Below are 22190 nucleotides of genomic sequence, written 5' to 3'. Positions count from 1 at the left end.
ACATCCCATTCCTCCCCCACTCCCCTTACTTCCATTGTTCTCACCTTTTTCCATTCTGTACTCAGTCTCTCCTGGTACTTCCTCACACAGGTCTCCTTCCCAAGCTCACTTACTCTCACCACCCTCTTCACCCCAACATTCACTCTTCTTTTCTGAAAACCCATACAAATCTTCACCTTAGCCTCCAGAAGATAATGATCAGACATCCCTCCAGTTGCACCTCTCAGCACATTAACATCCAAAAGTCTCTCTTTCGCACGCCTGTCAATTAACACGTAATCCAATAACGCTCTTTGGCCATCTCTCCTACTTACATACGTATACTTATGTATATCTCGTTTTTTAAACCAGGTATTCCCGATCATCAGTCCTTTTTCAGCACATAAATCTACAAGCTCTTCACCATTTCCATTTACAACACTGAACACCCCATGTATACCAATTATTCCCTCAACTGCCACATTACTCACCTTTGCATTCAAATCACCCATCACTATAACCCGGTCTCGTGCATCAAAACCACTAACACACTCATTCAGCTGCTCCCAAAACACTTGCCTCTCATGATCGTTCTTCTCGTGCCCAGGTGCATATGCACCAATAATCACCCACCTCTCTCCATCAACTTTCAGTTTTACCCATATTAATCGAGAATTTACTTTCTTACATTCTATCACATACTCCCACAACTCCTGTTTCAGGAGTATTGCTACTCCTTCCCTTGCTCTTGTCCTCTCACTAACCCCTGACTTTACTCCCCAGACATTCCCAAACCACTCTTCCCCTTTACCCTTGAGCTTCGTTTCACTCAGAGCCAAAACATCCAGGTTCCTTTCCTCAAACATACTACCTATCTCTCCTTTTTTCACATCTTGGTTACATCCACACACATTTAGGCACCCCACTCTGAGCCTTCGAGAAGGATGAGCACTCCCCGCGTGACTCCTTCTTCTGTTTCCCATTTTAGAAAGTTAATACAAGGAGGGGAGGATTTCTGGCCCCCGCTCCCGTCCCCTCAAGTCGTTTTCTACGACACGCGAGGCATACGTGGGAAGTATTCTTTCACCCCTATCCCCAGGGATAATATACATATATATATACATACACACATACACACACATAAACATACATACGCACATATACACACACACACACATACATATATATACATATGAAATATATATATATATATATATATATATATATATATATATATATATATATATATATATATATATATATATATACTGGAGGAAGTAAAGTGTTTTAGATATCTGGGAGTGGATCTAGCAGCGGATGGAACCATGGAAGCGGAAGTGGATCATAGGGTGGGGGAGGGGGCGAAAATCCTGGGAGCCTTGAAGAATGTGTGGAAGTCGAGAACATTATCTCGGAAAGCAAAAATGGGTATGTTTGAAGGAATAGTGGTTCCAACAATGTTGTATCGTTGCGAGGCGTGGGCTATGGATAGAGTTGTGCGCAGGAGGATGGATGTGCTGGAAATGAGATGTTTGAGGACAATGTGTGGTGTGAGGTGGTTTGATCGAGTAAGTAACGTAAGGGTAAGAGAGATGTGTGGAAATAAAAAGAGCGTGGTTGAGAGAGCAGAAGAGGGTGTTTTGAAATGGTTTGGGCACATGGAGAGAATGAGTGAGGAAAGATTGACCAAGAGGATATATGTGTCGGAGGTGGAGGTAACGAGGAGAAGTGGGAGACCAAATTGGAGGTGGAAAGATGGAGTGAAAAAGATTTTGTGAGATCGGGGCCTGAACATGCAGGAGGGTGAGAGGAGGGCAAGTAATAGAGTGAATTGGATCGATGTGGTATACCGGGGTTGACGTGCTGTCAGTGGATTGAATCAGGGCATGTGAAGCGTCTTCGGTAAACCATGGAAAGCTATGTAAGTATGTATATTTGCGTGTGTGGACGTATGTATATACATGTGTATGGGGGTGGGTTGGGCCATTTCTTTCGTCTGTTTCCTTGCGCTACCTCGCAAACGTGGGAGACAGCCACAAAGCAAAAAAAAAAAAAAAAATATATATATATATATATATATATATATATATATATATATATATATATATATATATATATATATATATATATATATTTTTTTTTTTTTTTTTGCTTTGTCGCTGTCTCCCGCGTTTGCGAGGAAGCGCAAGGAAACACGAAAGAAATGGCCCAACCCACCCCCATATACATGTATATACATACGTCCACTCACGCAAATATACATACCTACACAGCTTTCCATGGTTTACCCCATACGCTTCATGTGCCCTGATTTAATCCACTGACAGCAGGTCAACCCCGGTATACCACATCGATCCAATTCACTCTATTCCTTGCCCTGCTTTCACCCTCCTGCATGTTCAGGCCCCGATCACACAAAATCTTTTTGACTCCATCTTTCTACCTCCAATTTGGTCTCCCACTTCTCCTCGTTCCCTCCACCTCCGACACACATATCCTCTTGGTCAATCTATCCTCATTCATTCTCTCCATGTGCCCAAACCATTTCAAAACACCCTCTTCTGCTCTCTCAACCACGCTCTTTTTATTTCCACACATCTCTCTTACCCTTACGTTACTTACTCGATCAAACCACCTCACACCACACAGTGTCCTCAAACATCTCATTTCCAGCACATCCATCCTCCTGTGCACAACTCTATCCATAGCCCACGCCTCGCAACCATACAACATTGTTGGAACCACTATTCCTTCAAACATACCCATTTTTGCTTTCCGAGATAATGGTCTCGACTTCCACACATTCTTCAAGGCTCCCAGGATTTTTGCCCCCTCCCCCACCCTATGATCCACTTCCGCTTCCATGTTTCCATCCGCTGCCAGATCCACTCCCAGATATCTAAAACACTTTACTTCCTCCAGTTTTTCTCCATTCAAACTTACCTCCCAATTGACTTGACCCTCAACCCTACTGTACCTAATAACCTTGCTCTTATTCACATTTACTCTTAACTTTCTTCTTTCACACACTTTACCAAACTCAGTCACCAGTTTCTGCAGTTTCTCACATGAATCAGCCACCAGCGCTGTATCATTAGCGAACAACAACTGACTCACTTCCCAAGCTCTCTCATCCACAACAGACTTCATACTTGCCTCTCTTTCCAAAACTCTTGCATTCACCTCCCTAACAACCCCATCCATAAACAAATTAAACAACCATGGAGACATCACACACCCCTGCCGCAAACCTACATTCACTGAGAACCAATCACTTTCCTCTCTTCCTACACGTACACATGCCTTACATCCTCGATAAAAACTTTTCACTGCTTCTAACAACTTGCCTCCCACACCATATATTCTTAATACCTTCCACAGAGCATCTCTATCAACTCTATCATATGCCTTCTCCAGATACATAAATGCTACATACAAATCCATTTGCTTTTCTAAGTATTTCACACATACATTCTTCAAAGCAAACACCTGATCCACACATCCTCTACCACTTCTGAAACCACACTGCTCTTTCCCAGTCTGATGCTCTGTACATGCCTTCACCCTCTCAATCAATACCTTCCCATATAATTTACCAGGAATATTCAACAAACTTATACCTCTGTAATTTGAGCACTCACTCTTATCCCCTTTGCCTTTGTACAATGGCACTATGCACGCATTCCGCCAATCCTCAGGCACCTCACCATGAGTCATACATACATTAAATAACCTTACCAACCAGTCAATAATACAGTCACCCCCTTTTTTAATAAATTCCACTGCAATACCATCCAAACCTGCTGCCTTGCCGGCTTTCATCTTCCGCAAAGCTTTTACTACCTCTTCTCTGTTTACTAAATCATTTTCCCTAACCCTCTCACTTTGCACACCACCTCGACCAAAACACCGTATATCTGCTACTCTATCATCAAACACATTCAACAAACCTTCAAAATACTCACTCCATCTCCTTCTCACATCACCACTACTTGTTATCACCTCCCCATTTGCGCCCTTCACTGAAGTTCCCATTTGCTCCCTTGTCTTACGCACTTTATTTACTTCCTTCCAGAACATCTTTTTATTCTCCCTAAAATTTAATGATACTCTCTCACCCTAACTCTCATTTGCCCTTTTTTTCACCTCTTGCACCTTTCTCTTGACCTCCTGTCTCTTTCTTTTATACATCTCCCACTCAATTGCATTTTTTCCCTGCAAAAATCGTCCAAATGCCTCTCTCTTCTCTTTCACTAATACTCTTACTTCTTCATCCCACCACTCACTACCCTTTCTAATCAACCCACCTCCCACTCTTCTCATGTCACAAGCATCTTTTGCGCAATCCATCACTGATTCCCTAAATACATCCCATTCCTCCCCCACTCCCCTTACTTCCATTGTTCTCACCTTTTTCCATTCTGTACTCAGTCTCTCCTGGTACTTCCTCACACAGGTCTCCTTCCTAAGCTCACTTACTCTCACCACCCTCTTCACCCCAACATTCACTCTTCTTTTCTGAAAACCCATACAAATCTTCACCTTAGCCTCCACAAGATAATGATCAGACATCCCTCCAGTTGCACCTCTCAGCACATTAACATCCAAAAGTCTCTCTTTCGCACGCCTGTCAATTAACACGTAATCCAATAACGCTCTCTGGCCATCTCTCCTACTTACATACGTATACTTATGTATATCTCGTTTTTTAAACCAGGTATTCCCGATCATCAGTCCTTTTTCAGCACATAAATCTACAAGCTCTTCACCATTTCCATTTACAACACTGAACACCCCATGTATACCAATTATTCCCTCAACTGCCACATTACTCACCTTTGCATTCAAATCACCCATCACTATAACCCGGTCTCGTGCATCAAAACCACTAACACACTCATTCAGCTGCTCCCAAAACACTTGCCTCTCATGATCGTTCTTCTCGTGCCCAGGTGCATATGCACCAATAATCACCCACCTCTCTCCATCAACTTTCAGTTTTACCCATATTAATCGAGAATTTACTTTCTTACATTCTATCACATACTCCCACAACTCCTGTTTCAGGAGTATTGCTACTCCTTCCCTTGCTCTTGTCCTCTCACTAACCCCTGACTTTACTCCCCAGACATTCCCAAACCACTCTTCCCCTTTACCCTTGAGCTTCGTTTCACTCAGAGCCAAAACATCCAGGTTCCTTTCCTCAAACATACTACCTATCTCTCCTTTTTTCACATCTTGGTTACATTTAGGCACCCCACTCTGAGCCTTCGAGAAGGATGAGCACTCCCCGCGTGACTCCTTCTTCTGTTTCCCATTTTAGAAAGTTAATACAAGGAGGGGAGGATTTCTGGCCCCCGCTCCCGTCCCCTCAAGTCGTTTTCTACGACACGCGAGGAATACGTGGGAAGTATTCTTTCACCCCTATCCCCAGGGATAATATACATATATATATACATACACACATACACACACATAAACATACATACGCACATATACACACACACACACATACATATATATACATATGAAATATATATATATATATATATATATATATATATATATATATATATATATATATATATATATATATATATATATATATACTGGAGGAAGTAAAGTGTTTTAGATATCTGGGAGTGGATCTAGCAGCGGATGGAACCATGGAAGCGGAAGTGGATCATAGGGTGGGGGAGGGGGCGAAAATCCTGGGAGCCTTGAAGAATGTGTGGAAGTCGAGAACATTATCTCGGAAAGCAAAAATGGGTATGTTTGAAGGAATAGTGGTTCCAACAATGTTGTATCGTTGCGAGGCGTGGGCTATGGATAGAGTTGTGCGCAGGAGGATGGATGTGCTGGAAATGAGATGTTTGAGGACAATGTGTGGTGTGAGGTGGTTTGATCGAGTAAGTAACGTAAGGGTAAGAGAGATGTGTGGAAATAAAAAGAGCGTGGTTGAGAGAGCAGAAGAGGGTGTTTTGAAATGGTTTGGGCACATGGAGAGAATGAGTGAGGAAAGATTGACCAAGAGGATATATGTGTCGGAGGTGGAGGTAACGAGGAGAAGTGGGAGACCAAATTGGAGGTGGAAAGATGGAGTGAAAAAGATTTTGTGTGATCGGGGCCTGAACATGCAGGAGGGTGAAAGGAGGGCAAGTAATAGAGTGAATTGGATCGATGTGGTATACCGGGGTTGACGTGCTGTCAGTGGATTGAATCAGGGCATGTGAAGCGTCTTCGGTAAACCATGGAAAGCTATGTAAGTATGTATATTTGCGTGTGTGGACGTATGTATATACATGTGTATGGGGGTGGGTTGGGCCATTTCTTTCGTCTGTTTCCTTGCGCTACCTCGCAAACGTGGGAGACAGCCACAAAGCAAAAAAAAAAAAAATATATATATATATATATATATATATATATATATATATATATATATATATATATTTTTTTTTTTTTTTGCTTTGTCGCTGTCTCCCGCGTTTGCGAGGTAGCGCAAGGAAACACGAAAGAAATGGCCCAACCCACCCCCATATACATGTATATACATACGTCCACTCACGCAAATATACATACCTACACAGCTTTCCATGGTTTACCCCATACGCTTCATGTGCCCTGATTTAATCCACTGACAGCAGGTCAACCCCGGTATACCACATCGATCCAATTCACTCTATTCCTTGCCCTGCTTTCACCCTCCTGCATGTTCAGGCCCCGATCACACAAAATCTTTTTCACTCCATCTTTCTACCTCCAATTTGGTCTCCCACTTCTCCTCGTTCCCTCCACCTCCGACACATATATCCTCTTGGTCAATCTTTCCTCACTCATTCTCTCCATGTGCCCAAACCACTTCAAAACACCCTCTTCTGCTCTCTCAACCACGCTCTTTTTATTTCCACACATCTCTCTTACCCTTACGTTACTTACTCGATCAAACCACCTCACACCACACAGTGTCCTCAAACATCTCATTTCCAGCACATCCATCCTCCTGTGCACAACTCTATCCATAGCCCACGCCTCGCAACCATACAACATTGTTGGAACCACTATTCCTTCAAACATACCCATTTTTGCTTTCCGAGATAATGGTCTCGACTTCCACACATTCTTCAAGGCTCCCAGGATTTTTGCCCCCTCCCCCACCCTATGATCCACTTCCGCTTCCATGTTTCCATCCGCTGCCAGATCCACTCCCAGATATCTAAAACACTTTACTTCCTCCAGTTTTTCTCCATTCAAACTTACCTCCCAATTGACTTGACCCTCAACCCTACTGTACCTAATAACCTTGCTCTTATTCACATTTACTCTTAACTTTCTTCTTTCACACACTTTACCAAACTCAGTCACCAGCTTCTGCAGTTTCTCACATGAATCAGCCACCAGCGCTGTATCATCAGCGAACAACAACTGACTCACTTCCCAAGCTCTCTCATCCACAACAGACTGCATACTTGCCCCTCTTTCCAAAACTCTTGCATTCACCTCCCTAACAACCCCATCCATAAACAAATTAAACAACCATGGAGACATCACACACCCCTGCCGCAAACCTACATTCACTGAGAACCAATCACTTTCCTCTCTTCCTACACGTACACATGCCTTACATCCTCGATAAAAACTTTTCACTGCTTCTAACAACTTGCCTCCCACACCATATATTCTTAATACCTTCCACAGAGCATCTCTATCAACTCTATCATATGCCTTCTCCAGATCCATAAATGCTACATACAAATCCATTTGCTTTTCTAAGTATTTCTCACATACATTCTTCAAAGCAAACACCTGATCCACACATCCTCTACCACTTCTGAAACCACACTGCTCTTCCCCAGTCTGATGCTCTGTACATGCCTTCACCCTCTCAATCAATACCCTCCCATATAATTTACCAGGAATATTCAACAAACTTATACCTCTGTAATTTGAGCACTCACTCTTATCCCCTTTGCCTTTGTACAATGGCACTATGCACGCATTCCGCCAATCCTCAGGCACCTCACCATGAGTCATACATACATTAAATAACCTTACCAACCAGTCAATAATACAGTCACCCCTTTTTTTAATAAATTCCACTGCAATACCATCCAAACCTGCTGCCTTGCCGGCTTTCATCTTCCGCAAAGCTTTTACTACCTCTTCTCTGTTTACTAAATCATTTTCCCTAACCCTCTCACTTTGCACACCACCTCGACCAAAACACCCTATATCTGCTACTCTATCATCAAACACATTCAACAAACCTTCAAAATACTCACTCCATCTCCTTCTCACATCACCACTACTTGTTATCACCTCCCCATTTGCGCCCTTCACTGAAGTTCCCATTTGCTCCCTTGTCTTACGCACTTTATTTACCTCCTTCCAGAACATCTTTTTATTCTCCCTAAAATTTAATGATACTCTCTCACCCCAACTCTCATTTGCCCTCTTTTTCACCTCTGTCACCTTTCTCTTGACCTCCCGTCTCTTCCTTTTATACATCTCCCACTCAATTGCATTTTTTCCCTGCAAAAATCGTCCAAATGCCTCTCTCTTCTCTTTCACTAATAATCTTACTTCTTCATCCCACCACTCACTACCCTTTCTAATCAACCCACCTCCCACTCTTCTCATGCCACAAGCATCTTTTGCGCAAGCCATCACTGATTCCCTAAATACATCCCATTCCTCCCCCACTCCCCTTACTTCCATTGTTCTCACCTTTTTCCATTCTGTACTCAGTCTCTCCTGGTACTTCCTCACACAAGTCTCCTTCCCAAGCTCACTTACTCTCACCACCCTCTTCACCCCAACATTCACTCTTCTTTTCTGAAAACCCATACAAATCTTCACCCTAGCCTCCACAAGATAATGATCAGACATCCCTCCAGTTGCACCTCTCAGCACATTAACATCCAAAAGTCTCTCTTTCGCGCGCCTGTCAATTAACACATAATTCAATAACGCTCTCGGGCCATCTCTCCTACTTACATACGTATACTTATGTATATCTCGCTTTTTAAACCAGGTATTCCCAATCACTAGTCCTTTTTCAGCACATGAATCTACAAAGCTCTTCACCATTTCCATTTACAACACTGAACACCCCATGTATATCAATTATTCCCTCAACTGCCACATTACTCACCTTTGCATTCAAATCACCCATCACTATAACCCGGTCTCATGCATCAAAACCACTAACACACTCATTTAGCTGCTCCCAAACATTTGCCTCTCATGATCTTTCTTCTCATGCCCAGGTGCATATGCACCAATAATCACCCATCTCTCTCCATCAGCTTTCAGTTTTACCCATATTAATCGAGAATTTACTTTCTTACATTCTATCACATACTCCCACAACTCCTGTTTCAGGAGTACTGCTACTCCTTCCCTTGCTCTTGTCCTCTCACTAACCCCTGACTTTACTCCCAAGACATTCCCAAACCACTCTTCCCCTTTACCCTTGAGCTTCGTTTCACTCAGAGCCAAAACATCCAGGTTCCTTTCCTCAAACATACTACCTATCTCTCCTTTTTTCACATCTTGGTTACATCCACACACATTTAGACACCCCAGTCTGAGCCTTCGAGGAGGATGAGGACTCCCCGCGTGACTCCTTCTTCTGTTTCCCATTTTAGAAAGTTAAAAAAATACAAGGAGTGGAGGATTTCTGGCCCCCCACTCCCGTCCCCTCTAGTCGCATTCTATGACACGCGAGGAATGCGTGGGAAGTATTCTTTTACCCCTATCCCCAGGGATAATATATATTTTTTTTTCTTACTTTGTCGCTGTCTCCCGCGTTTGCAAGGTAGCGCAAGGAAACAGACGAAAGAAATGGCCCAACCCACCCCCATACACATGTATATACATACGTCCACATACGCAAATATACATACCTACACAGCTTTCCATGGTTTACCCCAGACGCTTCACATGCCCTGATTCAATCCACTGACAGCACGTCAACCCCGGTATACCACATCGATCCAATTCACTCTATTCCTTGCCCTCCTTTCACCCTCCTGCATGTTCAGGCCCCTATCACACAAAATCTTTTTCACTCCATCTTTCCACCTCCAATTTGGTCTCCCACTTCTCCTCGTTCCCTCCACCTCCGACACATATATCCTCTTGGTCAATCTTTCCTCACTCATTCTCTCCATGTGCCCAAACCATTTCAAAACACCCTCTTCTGCTCTGTCAACCACGTTCTTTTTATTTCCACACATCTCTCTTACCCTTACGTTACTTACTCGATCAAACCACCTCACACCACACACTGTCCTCAAACATCTCATTTCCAGGACATCCATCCTCCTGTGCACAACTCTATCCATAGCCCACGCCTCACAACCATACAACATTGTTGGAACCACTATTCCTTCAAACATACCCATTTTTGCTTTCCGAGATAATGTTCTCGACTTCCACACATTCTTCAAGGCTCCCAGAATTTTCGCCCCCTCCCCCACCCTATGATCCACTTCCGCTTCCATGGTTCCATCCGCTGCCAGATCCACGCCCAGATATCTAAAACACTTTACTTCCTCCAGTTTTTCTCCATTCAAACTCACCTCCCAATTGACTTGACCCTCAACCCTACTGTACCTAATAACCTTGCTCTTATTCACATTTACTCTTAACTTTCTTCTTTCACACACTTTACTAAACTCAGTTACCAGCTTCTGCAGTTTCTCACATGAATCAGCCACCAGTGCTGTATCATCAGCGAACAACAACTGACTGACTTCCCAAGCTCTCTCATCCACAACAGATTTCATACTTGCCCCTCTTTCCAAAACTCTTGCATTCACCTCCCTAACAACGCCATCCATAAACAAATTAAACAACCATGGAGACATCACACACCCCTGCCGCAAACCTACATTCACTGAGAACCAATCACTTTCCTCTCTTCCTACACGTACACATGCTTTACATCCTCGATAAAAACTTTTCACTGCTACTAACAACTTGCCTCCCACACCATATATTCTTAATACCTTCCACAGAGCATCTCTATCAACTCTACATATGCCTTCTCCAGATCCATAAATATGGGTAAAACTGAAAGTTGATGGAGAGAGATGGGTGATTATTGGTGCATATGCACCTGGGCATGAGAATAAAGATCATGAGAGGCAAGTGTTTTGGGAGCAGCTGAATGAGTGTGTTTGTGGTTTTGATGCACGAGACTGGGTTATAGTGATGGGTGATTTGAATGCAAAGGTGAGTAATGTGGCAGTTGAGGGAATAATTGGTATACATGGGGTGTTCAGTGTTGTAAATGGAAATGGTGAAGAGCTTGTAGATTTATGTGCTGAAAAAAGACTGGTGATTGGGAATACCTGGTTTAAAAAGCGAGATATAAAAAAGTATATGTATGTAAGTAGGAGAGATGGCCAGAGGGCATTATTGGATTACGTGTTAATTGACAGGCGCGCGAAAGAGAGACTTTTGGATGTTAATGTGCTGAGAGGTGCAACTGGAGGGATGTCTGATCATTATCTTGTGGAGGCTAAGGTGAAGATTTGTATGGGTTTTCAGAAAAGAAGAGTGAATGTTGGGGTGAAGAGGGTGGTGAGAGTAAGTGAGCTTGGGAAGGAGACTTGTGTGAGGAAGTACCAGGAGAGACTGAGTACAGAATGGAAAAAGGTGAGAACAATGGAAGTAAGGGGAGTGGGGGAGGAATGGGATGTATTTAGGGAATCAGTGATGGATTGCGCAAAAGATGCCTGTGGCATGAGAAGAGTGGGAGGTGGGTTGGTTAGATTAGGTAGTGAGTGGTGGGATGAAGAAGTAAGATTATTAGTGAAAGAGAAGAGAGAGGCATTTGGACGATTTTTGCAGGGAAAAAATGCAATTGAGTGGGAGATGTATAAAAGAAAGAGACAGGAGATCAAGAGAAAGGTGCAAGAGGTGAAAAAGAGGGCAAATGAGAGTTGGGGTGAGAGAGTATCATTAAATTTTAGGGAGAATAAAAAGATGTTCTGGAAGTAGGTAAATAAAGTGTGTAAGACAAGGGAGCAAATGGGACCTCAGTGAAGGGCACAAATGGGGAGGTGATAACAAGTAGTGGTGATGTGAGAAGGAGATGGAGTGAGTATTTTGAAGGTTTGTTGAAAGTGTTTGATGATAGAGTGGCAGATATAGGGTGTTTTGGTCGAGGTGGTGTGCAAAGTGAGAGGGTTAGGGAAAATGATTTGGTAAACAGAGAAGAGGTAGTAAAAGCTTTGCGGAAGATGAAAGCCGGCAAGGCAGCAGGTTTGGATGGTATTGCAGTGGAATTTATTAAAAAAGGGGGTGACTGTATTATTGACTGGTTGGTAAGGTTATTTAATGTATGTATGACTCATGGTGAGGTGCCTGAGGATTGGCGGAATGCGTGCATAGTGCCATTGTACAAAGGCAAAGGGGATAAGAGTGAGTGCTCAAATTACAGAGGTATAAGTTTGTTGAGTATTCCTGGTAAATTATATGGGAGGGTATTGATTGAGAGGGTGAAGGCATGTACAGAGCATCAGATAGGGTAAGAGCAGTGTGCTTTCAGAAGTGGTAGAGGATGTGTGGATCAGGTGTTTGCTTTGAAGAATGTATGTGAGAAATACTAAGAAAAGCAAATGGATTTGTATGTAGCAATATATATATATATATATATATATATATATATATATATATATATATATATATATATATATATATATATATTTCTTTCGTCTGTTTCCTTGCGCTACCTCGCAAATGCGGGAGACAGCGACAAAGTATAAAAAAAAAAAAAAAAAAAATATATATATATATATATATATATATATATATATATATATATATATATATATATATATATATATATATATATATTTATATATATATATATATATATATATATATATATATAGGTTTGTGGCAGGGGTGTGTGATGTCTCCATGGTTGTTTAATTTGTTTATGGATGGGGTTGTTAGGGAGGTAAATGCAAGAGTTTTGGAAAGAGGGGCAAGTATGAAGTCTGTTGGGGATGAGAGAGCTTGGGAAGTGAGTCAGTTGTTGTTCGCTGATGACACAGCGCTGGTGGCTGATTCATGTGTGAAATTGCAGAAGCTGGTGACTGAGTTTGGTAAAGTGTGTGGAAGAAGAAAGTTAAGAGTAAATGTGAATAAGAGCAAGGTTATTAGGTACAGTAGGGTTGAGGGTCAAGTCAGTTGGGAGGTGAGTTTGAATGGAGAAAAACTGGAGGAAGTGAAGTGTTTTAGATATCTGGGAGTGGATCTGGCAGCGGATGGAACCATGGAAGCGGAAGTGGATCATAGGGTGGGGGAGGGGGCGAAAATTCTGGGGGCCTTGAAGAATGTGTGGAAGTCGAGAACATTATCTCGGAAAGCAAAAATGGGTATGTTTGAAGGAATAGTGGTTCCAACAATGTTGTATGGTTGCGAGGCGTGGGCTATGGATAGAGTTGTGCGCAGGAGGATGGATGTGCTGGAAATGAGATGTTTGAGGACAATGTGTGGTGTGAGGTGGTTTGATCGAGTGAGTAACGTATGGGTAAGAGAAATGTGTGGAAATAAAAAGACCGTGGTTGAGAGAGCAGAAGAGGGTGTTTTGAAGTGGTTTGGGCACATGGAGAGGATGAATGAGGAAAGATTGACCAAGAGGATATATGTGTCGGAGGTGGAGGGAACAAGGAGAAGAGGGAGACCAAATTGGAGGTGGAAAGATGGAGTGAAAAAGATTTTGTGTGATTGGGGCCTGAACATGCAGGAGGGTGAAAGGAGGGCAAGGAATAGAGTGAATTGGAGCGATGTGGTATAACGGGGCTGACGTGCTGTCAGTGGATTGAATCAAGGCATGTGAAGCGTCTGGGGTAAACCATGGAAAGCTGTGTAGGTATGTATATTTGCGTGTGTGGATGTATGTATATACATGTGTATGGGGGGGGGTTGGGCCATTTCTTTCGTCTGTTTCCTTGCGCTACCTCGCAAACGCGGGAGACAGCGACAAAGTATAAAAAAAAAAAAAAAAAAAATATATATATATATATATATATATATATATATATATATATATATATTTGTCGCTGTCTCCCGCGTTTGCGAGGTAGCGCAAGGAAACAGACGAAAGAAAATGGCCCAACCCACCCCCATACACATGTATATACATACGTCCACACACGCAAATATACATACCTACACAGCTTTCCATGGTTTACCCCAGACGCTTCACATGCCCTGATTCAATCCACTGACAGCACGTCAACCCCGGTATACCACATTGCTCCAATTCACTCTATTCCTTGCCCTCCTTTCACCCTCATGCATGTTCAGGCCCCGATCACACAAAATATTTTTCACTCCATCTTTCCACCTCCAATTTGGTCTCCCTCTTCTCCTCGTTCCCTCCACCTCTGACACATATATCCTCTTGGTCAATCTTTCCTCACTCATTCTCTCCATGTGCCCAAACCATTTCAAAACACCCTCTTCTGCTCTCTCAAACATGCTCTTTATTTCCACACATCTCTCTTACCCTTACGTTACTTACTCGATCAAACCACCTCACACCACACACTGTCCTCAAACATCTCATTCCCAGCACATCCATCCTCCTGTGCACAACTCTATCCATAGCCCACACCTCGCAACCATACAACATTGTTGGAACAACTATTCCTTCAAACATACCCATTTTTGCTTTCCGAGATAATGTTCTCGACTTCCACACATTCTTCAAGGCTCCCAGAATTTTCGCCCCCTCCCCCACCCTATGATCCACTTCCGCTTCCATGGTTCCATCCGCTGCCAGATCCACTCCCAGATATCTAAAACACTTTACTTCCTCCAGTTTTTCTCCATTCAAACTCACCTCCCAATTGACTTGACCCTCAACCCTACTGTACCTAATAACCTTGCTCTTATTCACATTTACTCTTAACTTTCTTCTTTCACACACTTTACCAAACTCAGTCACCAGCTTCTGCAGTTTCTCACATGAATCAGCCACCAGCGCTGTATCATCAGCGAACAACAACTGACTCACTTCCCAAGCTCTCTCATCCACAACAGACTTCATACTTGCCCCTCTTTTCAAAACTCTTGCATTCACCTCCCTAACAACCCCATCCATAAACAAATTAAACATCCATGGAGACATCACACACCCCTGCCGCAAACCTACATTCACTGAGAACCAATCACTTTCCTCTCTTCCTACACGTACACATGCCTTACATCCTCGATAAAAACTTTTCACTGCTTCTAACAACTTGCGTCCCACACCATATATTCTTAATACCTTCCACAGAGCATCTCTATCAACTCTATCATATGCCTTCTCCAGATCCATAAATGCTACATACAAATCCATTTGCTTTTCTAAGTATTTCTCACATACATTCTTCAAAGCAAACACCTGATCCACACATCCTCTGCCACTTCTGAAACCACACTGCTCTTCCCCAATCTGATGCTCTGTACATGCCTTCACCCTCTCAATCAATACCCTCCCATATAATTTACCAGGAATACTCAACAAACTTATACCTCTGTAATTTGAGCACTCACTCTTATCCCCTTTGGCTTTGTACAATGGCACTATGCACGCATTCCGCCAATCCTCAGGCACCTCACCATGAGTCATACATACATTAAATAACCTTACCAACCAGTCAACAATACAGTCACCCCCTTTTTTAATAAATTCCACTGCAATACCATCCAAACCTGCTGCCTTGCCGGCTTTCATCTTCCGCAAAGCTTTTACTACCTCTTCTCTGTTTACCAAATCATTTTCCCTAACCCTCTCACTTTGCACACCACCTCGACCAAAACACCCTGTATCTGCCACTCTATCATCAAACACATTCAACAAACAATATATATATATATATATATATATATATATATATATATATATATATATATATATACATATATATAGATATATTTTTTTTTATTATACTTTGTCGCTGTCTCCCGCATTTGCGAGGTAGCGCAAGGAAACAGACGAAAGAAATGGCCCAACCCCCCCCACATACACATGCATATACATACGTCCACACACGCAAATATACATACCTACACAGCTTTCCATGGTTTACCCCAGACGCTTCACATGCCTTGATTCAATCCACTGACAGCACGTCAACCCCGGTATACCACATCGCTCCAATTCACTCTATTCCTTGCCCTCCTTTCACCCTCCTGCATGTTCAGGCCCCGATCACACAAAATCTTTTTCACTCCATCTTTCCACCTCCAATTTGGTCTCCCTCTTCTCCTCGTTCCCTCCACCTCCGACACATATATCCTCTTGGTCAATCTTTCATCACTCATTCTCTCCATGTGCCCAAACCACTTCAAAATACCCTCTTCTGCTCTCTCAACCACGCTCTTTTTATTTCCACACATCTCTCTTACCCTTACGTTACTCACTCGATCAAACCACCTCATACCACACATTGTCCTCAAACATCTCATTTCCAGCACATCCATCCTCCTGCGCACAACTCTATCCATAGCCCACGCCTTGCAACCATACAACATTGTTGGAACCACTATTCCTTCAAACATACCTATTTTTGCTCTCCGAGATAATGTTCTCGACTTCCACACATTCTTCAAGGCCCCCAGAATTTTCACCCCCTCCCCCACCCTATGATCCACTTCCGCTTCTATGGTTCCATCCGCTGCCAGATCCACTCCCAGATATCTAAAACACTTCACTTCCTCTAGTTTTTCTCCATTCAAACTCACCTCCCAATTGACTTGACCCTCAACCCTACTGTACCTAATAACCTTGCTCTTATTCACATTTACTCTTAACTTTCTTCTTCCACATACTTTACCAAACTCAGTCACCAGCTTCTGCAGTTTCTCACATGAATCAGCACCAGCGCTGTATCATCAGCGAACAACAACTGACTCACTTCCCAAGCTCTCTCATCCCCAACAGACTTCATAGTTGCCCCTCTTTCCAAAACTCTTGCATTTACCTCCCTAACAACCCCATCCATAAACAAATTAAACAACCATGGAGATATCACACACCCCTGCCGCAAACCTACATTCACTGAGAACCAATCACTTTCCTCTCTTCCTACACGTACACATGCCTTACATCCTCGATAAAAACTTTTCACTGCTTCTAACAACTTTCCTCCCACACCATATATTCTTAATACCTTCCACAGAGCATCTCTATCAACTCTATCATATGCCTTCTCCAGATCCATAAATGCTACATACAAATCCATTTGCTTTTCTAAGTATTTCTCACATAAATTCTTCAAAGCAAACACCTGATCCACACATCCTCTACCACTTCTGAAACCACACTGCTCTTCCCCAATCTGATGCTCTGTACATGCCTTCACCCTCTCAATCAATACCCTCCCATATAATTTACCAGGAATACTCAACAAACTTATACCTCTGTAATTTGAGCACTCACTCTTATCCCCTTTGCCTTTGTACAATGGCACTATGCATGCATTCCGCCAATCCTCAGGCACCTCACCATGAGTCATACATACATTAAATAACCTTACCAACCAGTCAACAATACAGTCACCCCCTTTTTTAATAAATTCCACTGCAATACCATCCAAACCTGCTGCCTTGCCGGCTTTCATCTTCCGCAAAGCTTTCACTACCTCTTCTCTGTTTACCAAATCATTTTCCCTAACCCTCTCACTTTGCACACCACCTCGACCAAAACACCCTATATCTGCCACTCTATCATCAAACACATTCAACAAACCTTCAAAATACTCACTCCATCTCCTTCTCACATTACCACTACTTGTTTTCACCTCCCCATTTGCGCCCTTCACTGAAGTTCCCATTTGCTCCCTTGTCTTACGCACTTTATTTACCTCCTTCCAGAACATCTTTTTATTCTCCCTAAAATTTAATGATACTCTCTCACCCCAACTCTCATTTGCCCTTTTTTTCACCTCTTGCACCTTTCTCTTGACCTCCTGTCTCTTTCTTTTATACATCTCCCACTCAATTGCATTTTTTCCCTGCAAAAATCGTCCAAATGCCTCTCTCTTCTCTTTCACTAATAGTCTTACTTCTTCATCCCACCACTCACTACCCTTTTTAATCAACCCACCTCCCACTCTTCTCATGCCACAAGCATCTTTTGCGCAATCCATCACTGATTCCCTAAATACATCCCATTCCTCCCCCACTCCCCTTACTTCCATTGTTCTCACCTTTTTCCATTCTGTACTCAGTCTCTCCTGGTACTTCCTCACACAGGTCTCCTTCCCAAGCTCACTTACTCTCACCACCCTCTTCACCCCAACATTCACTCTTCTTTTCTGAAAACCCATACAAATCTTCACCTTAGCCTCCACAAGATAATGATCAGACATCCCTCTAGTTGCACCTCTCAGCACATTAACATCCAAAAGTCTCTCTTTCGCACGCCTGTCAATTAACACGTAATCCAATATATATATATATATATATATATATATATATATATATATATATATATATATATATATATATATGCTTTTATTGATTGACAGCAAGTGGAGAGTATCATCATGTCCCATCTATGATTGAACATTGCTTCTTGTATGTTCTGACTAAATTCCTTATGTTCCTAATGAGCAGCAAGTAAACACAGTCTCATGGTATTTTTTTTTTTCTACATGTTTTACAGAAATGCATCTATCCTGTGTACGGCATCCAGGAGACTTCATCAAGAAACACATGACAATCTGCATCGGATAAATATATACATGTTAACTCTAATTACTCTTTAATTTCTTAAATTCCTTTTCTTGTATATACACGAAAACTAGTTAAAAATAGATTACACTTATCTGGTGGTGAAAAAGTTTTCAGTTTTATCAAAAATTATTGGTCTGAAATAATTCTGTAATGCCCTTTAACATTACAAGGCCAGATTTTTTTCTATTGCATTCGAGTTCCAAACAACCCTACGGAGCTTGTTGTATATGCTCATACATACTGTGTACTGCTGATAGAGAGCAAAACTTGCCATTTTTAAAAGTTAACATGTTCCAAATGCATTTCTACCTTTCAAATTATCATAAGAAAAATCAATCATTTACTGAAAAGGAAGTCAAACAACAGCAGAGAATTAGGTTCTTTTGAGGCTGTTTGTGATTGTGGAAGATATCAAAAACTAACAGATTAGTGTGGTTGAATTTAGAAGGCATACAGATGATTTAAACGGAATAACCTGCAACTCGTCATAGTGACTGAAAAGGTGCAAATAATGTAAGTCAAGGACCTGAAGCTAAATATTCATCAAATCTATTCTCAAAAGAATCTACAGTTATGATCTCATTTACACTGATAGGTAGATCGTTCCATATGTTAAAAATTCTGTTGAAAAAAAGTACTTGCCTCGTTTGAGGTAAAATAGTTTACCATAGGCTTGTATCCACTGCTATGAGTAAAATCAGGTGAATCAAGTATTACCTTGATAAATCAAAGTCATCAAAGCCTTTGACAAGTAGCTAAATAGATTCAAGTTGTTCAGTTCGTTCTCATACAATTTGTTTCTACGTCTGGCAATGATCTCTCTCTACGTCTTTTCTTTATTTTAGGTAGGTTGACCAAAATTGAACACAATATTCAAGATTTGGATGAACCAATGAATTGCAGAGTAAGGATATAATGGTCTCACTTGACAAACCACCATAGTGTGCAAAGTAAAAGATATAAAAAGCACCTAAGAGTAAAAGTTTATATTTATATTCATATTTATTACACTTAGTCACTGTCTCCCACATTAGCGAGGTAGCACAAGGAAACAGAAGAAAGAATGGCCGAACCCACCCACATACATGTATACATAAACGCCCATACTCGCAATACATACCTATACATTTCAATGTATACATACATTACATACACAGACATATACATATATACACATGTACATATACATACTTGCTGCCTTCATCCATTCCCATAGAAATCCCACCACACATGAAATGGAACACACATACACACACACACACACACACACCCATGCATGAGGTAGCACTAGGAAAAGACAACAAAGGCCACATTCATTCACACTCAGTCTCTAGCTGGCTTCACATGCCCTGGTTCAATCCACTGACAGCATGGCAACACCGATATACCACATTGTTCCATTCCTGGCCCGCCTTTCACCCTCCTGTATGTTAAGGCCCCGATCGCTCAAAATCTTTTTCACTCCATCCTTCCACCTTCAATTTGGCCTCCCATTCCTCGCTCCCTCCACCCCTGACACATATATCCTCTTTGTCAATCTTTCCTCACTCATTCTCTCCATGTGACCAAACCATTTCAATACACCCTCTTCTGCTCTCTCCATCACACTCTTTTTACTACCACACATCTCTCTTACCCTTTCATTACTTACTCGATCAAACCACCTCACACCACATATTGTCTTCAAACATATCATTTCCAACACATCCACCCTCCTCCACAAACCCTATCTATAGCCCACGCCTTGCAAACATATAACATTGTTGGAACCACTATTCCTTCAAATACCCATTTTTGCTCTCCGAGATAATGTTCTCGCCTTCCATACATTCTTCAACGCTCTCAGAACTTTGCCCCCTCCCCCACCCTGTGACTCACTTCTGCTTCCATGGTTCCATCCACTGCTAAATCCACTTGCAGATATCTAAAACACTTCACTTCTTCCAGTTTTTCTCCATTCAAACTTACCGCCCAATTAACTTGTCCCTCAATCCTACTAAACCTAATAACCTTGCTCTTATTCATATTTACTCTCAACTTTCTTCTTTCACACACTTTACCAAACTGTCACCAACTTCTGCAGTTTCTCATACGAATCAGCCACCAGCGGTATATCATCAGCGAACAACAACTGACTCACTTCCCAAGCCCTCTCATCCACAACAGACTGCATACTTGCTCCTCTCTCCAAAACTCTTGCATTCACCTCCCTAACAACCCCATCCATAAACAAATCAAACAACCATGGAGACATCACTCATCCCTACCACAAACTGACATTCACTGAGAACCAATCACTTTCCTTTCTCCCTACTCTACACATGCCTTATATCCTTGATAAAAACTTTTCACTGCTTCTACCAACTTACTTTCCACACCATAAACTCTTAATACCTTCCACAAGGCATCTCTATCAACTCTATCATATGCCTTCTCCAGATCCATAAATGCTACATACAAATCCATCTGTTTCTCTAAGTATTTCTCTCATACATTCTTCAAAGCAAACACCTGATCCACACATCCTCTACCACTTCTGAATCCGCACTGCTCTTCCCCACTCTGATTCTTTGTACATGCCTTTACCCCCTCGATCAATATCCTCCCATGTAATGTCCCAGAACTACTCAACAAACTTATACCTCTGTAATTTGAACACTCATCTTTATCTCCTTTGCCTTTATACAATGGAACTATGAATGCATTCTGCCCATCCTCAAGCACTTAACTATGAACCATACATACATTGAATATCCTTACCAACCAGTCAACAATACAGTCACCCCCTTTTTTAATAAATTCTATTGCAATACCATCCAAATCCGCTGCCTTCCCGGCTTTCATCTTCCGCAAAGCTTTCACTACCTCTTCTCTGTTTACCAAACCATTCTCCCTGATCCTCTCACTTCACACACCACCTTGCCAAAAACACCCTATATCTGCCACTCTATCATTAGACATTCAACAAACCTTCAAAATACTCACTCCATCCCTTTCTCACTTACCACTACTTGTTATTATCTCCCTATTAGCCCCCTTCACCGATGTTCCCATTTGTTGTCTTGTCTTACGCACTTTTTTTACCTCCTTCCAAAACATCTTTTCTTCTCCCTAAAATTTAATGATATTTTCTCACCCCAACTCCCATTTGCCCTCTTTTTCACCTCTTGTACCTTTCTCTTGACCGCCTGCCTCATTCTTTTATACATTTCCCAGTCAATTGCTCTACTTCCCTGCAGAAATTGTCCAAACGCCTCTCTCTTCTGTTTCACTAACAATCTTACTTCTTCATCCCATTCTTCCCCCACTCCCCTTACGTCTTTTGCTCTCACTTTTTTCCATGGAAAAAATTCTGTGTTCAATCTCTCACGGTACTTCCTCACACAAGTCTTCTTTCCAAGCTCACTTACTCTCTTCACCCCAACATTCTCTCTTCTTTCCTGAAAACCTCTACAAATCTT

The 22190-nt window shown here is 42.0% G+C and overlaps 1 protein-coding gene across 1 annotated transcript in view; it reads left to right on the top strand.

The window, feature by feature from the left end:
- Positions 1-18750, top strand: part of LOC139756814 (organic cation transporter protein-like) — a 259073-nt gene extending 240323 nt beyond the window's left edge. The window contains exon 14 of the mRNA XM_071676623.1: positions 18659-18750. The gene's annotated coding sequence lies outside the window, so the exon portion shown is untranslated. The remainder of the gene's footprint in view (positions 1-18658) is intronic.
- Positions 18751-22190: the final 3440 nt, after the last annotated feature.

Source organism: Panulirus ornatus, chromosome 23 (assembly GCF_036320965.1).
Source record: "Panulirus ornatus isolate Po-2019 chromosome 23, ASM3632096v1, whole genome shotgun sequence".
Lineage (NCBI taxonomy): Eukaryota > Metazoa > Arthropoda > Malacostraca > Decapoda > Palinuridae > Panulirus > Panulirus ornatus.
Note: the sequence above shows the minus strand (reverse complement) of the source record. Positions and strands in the feature narration are given on the sequence as shown.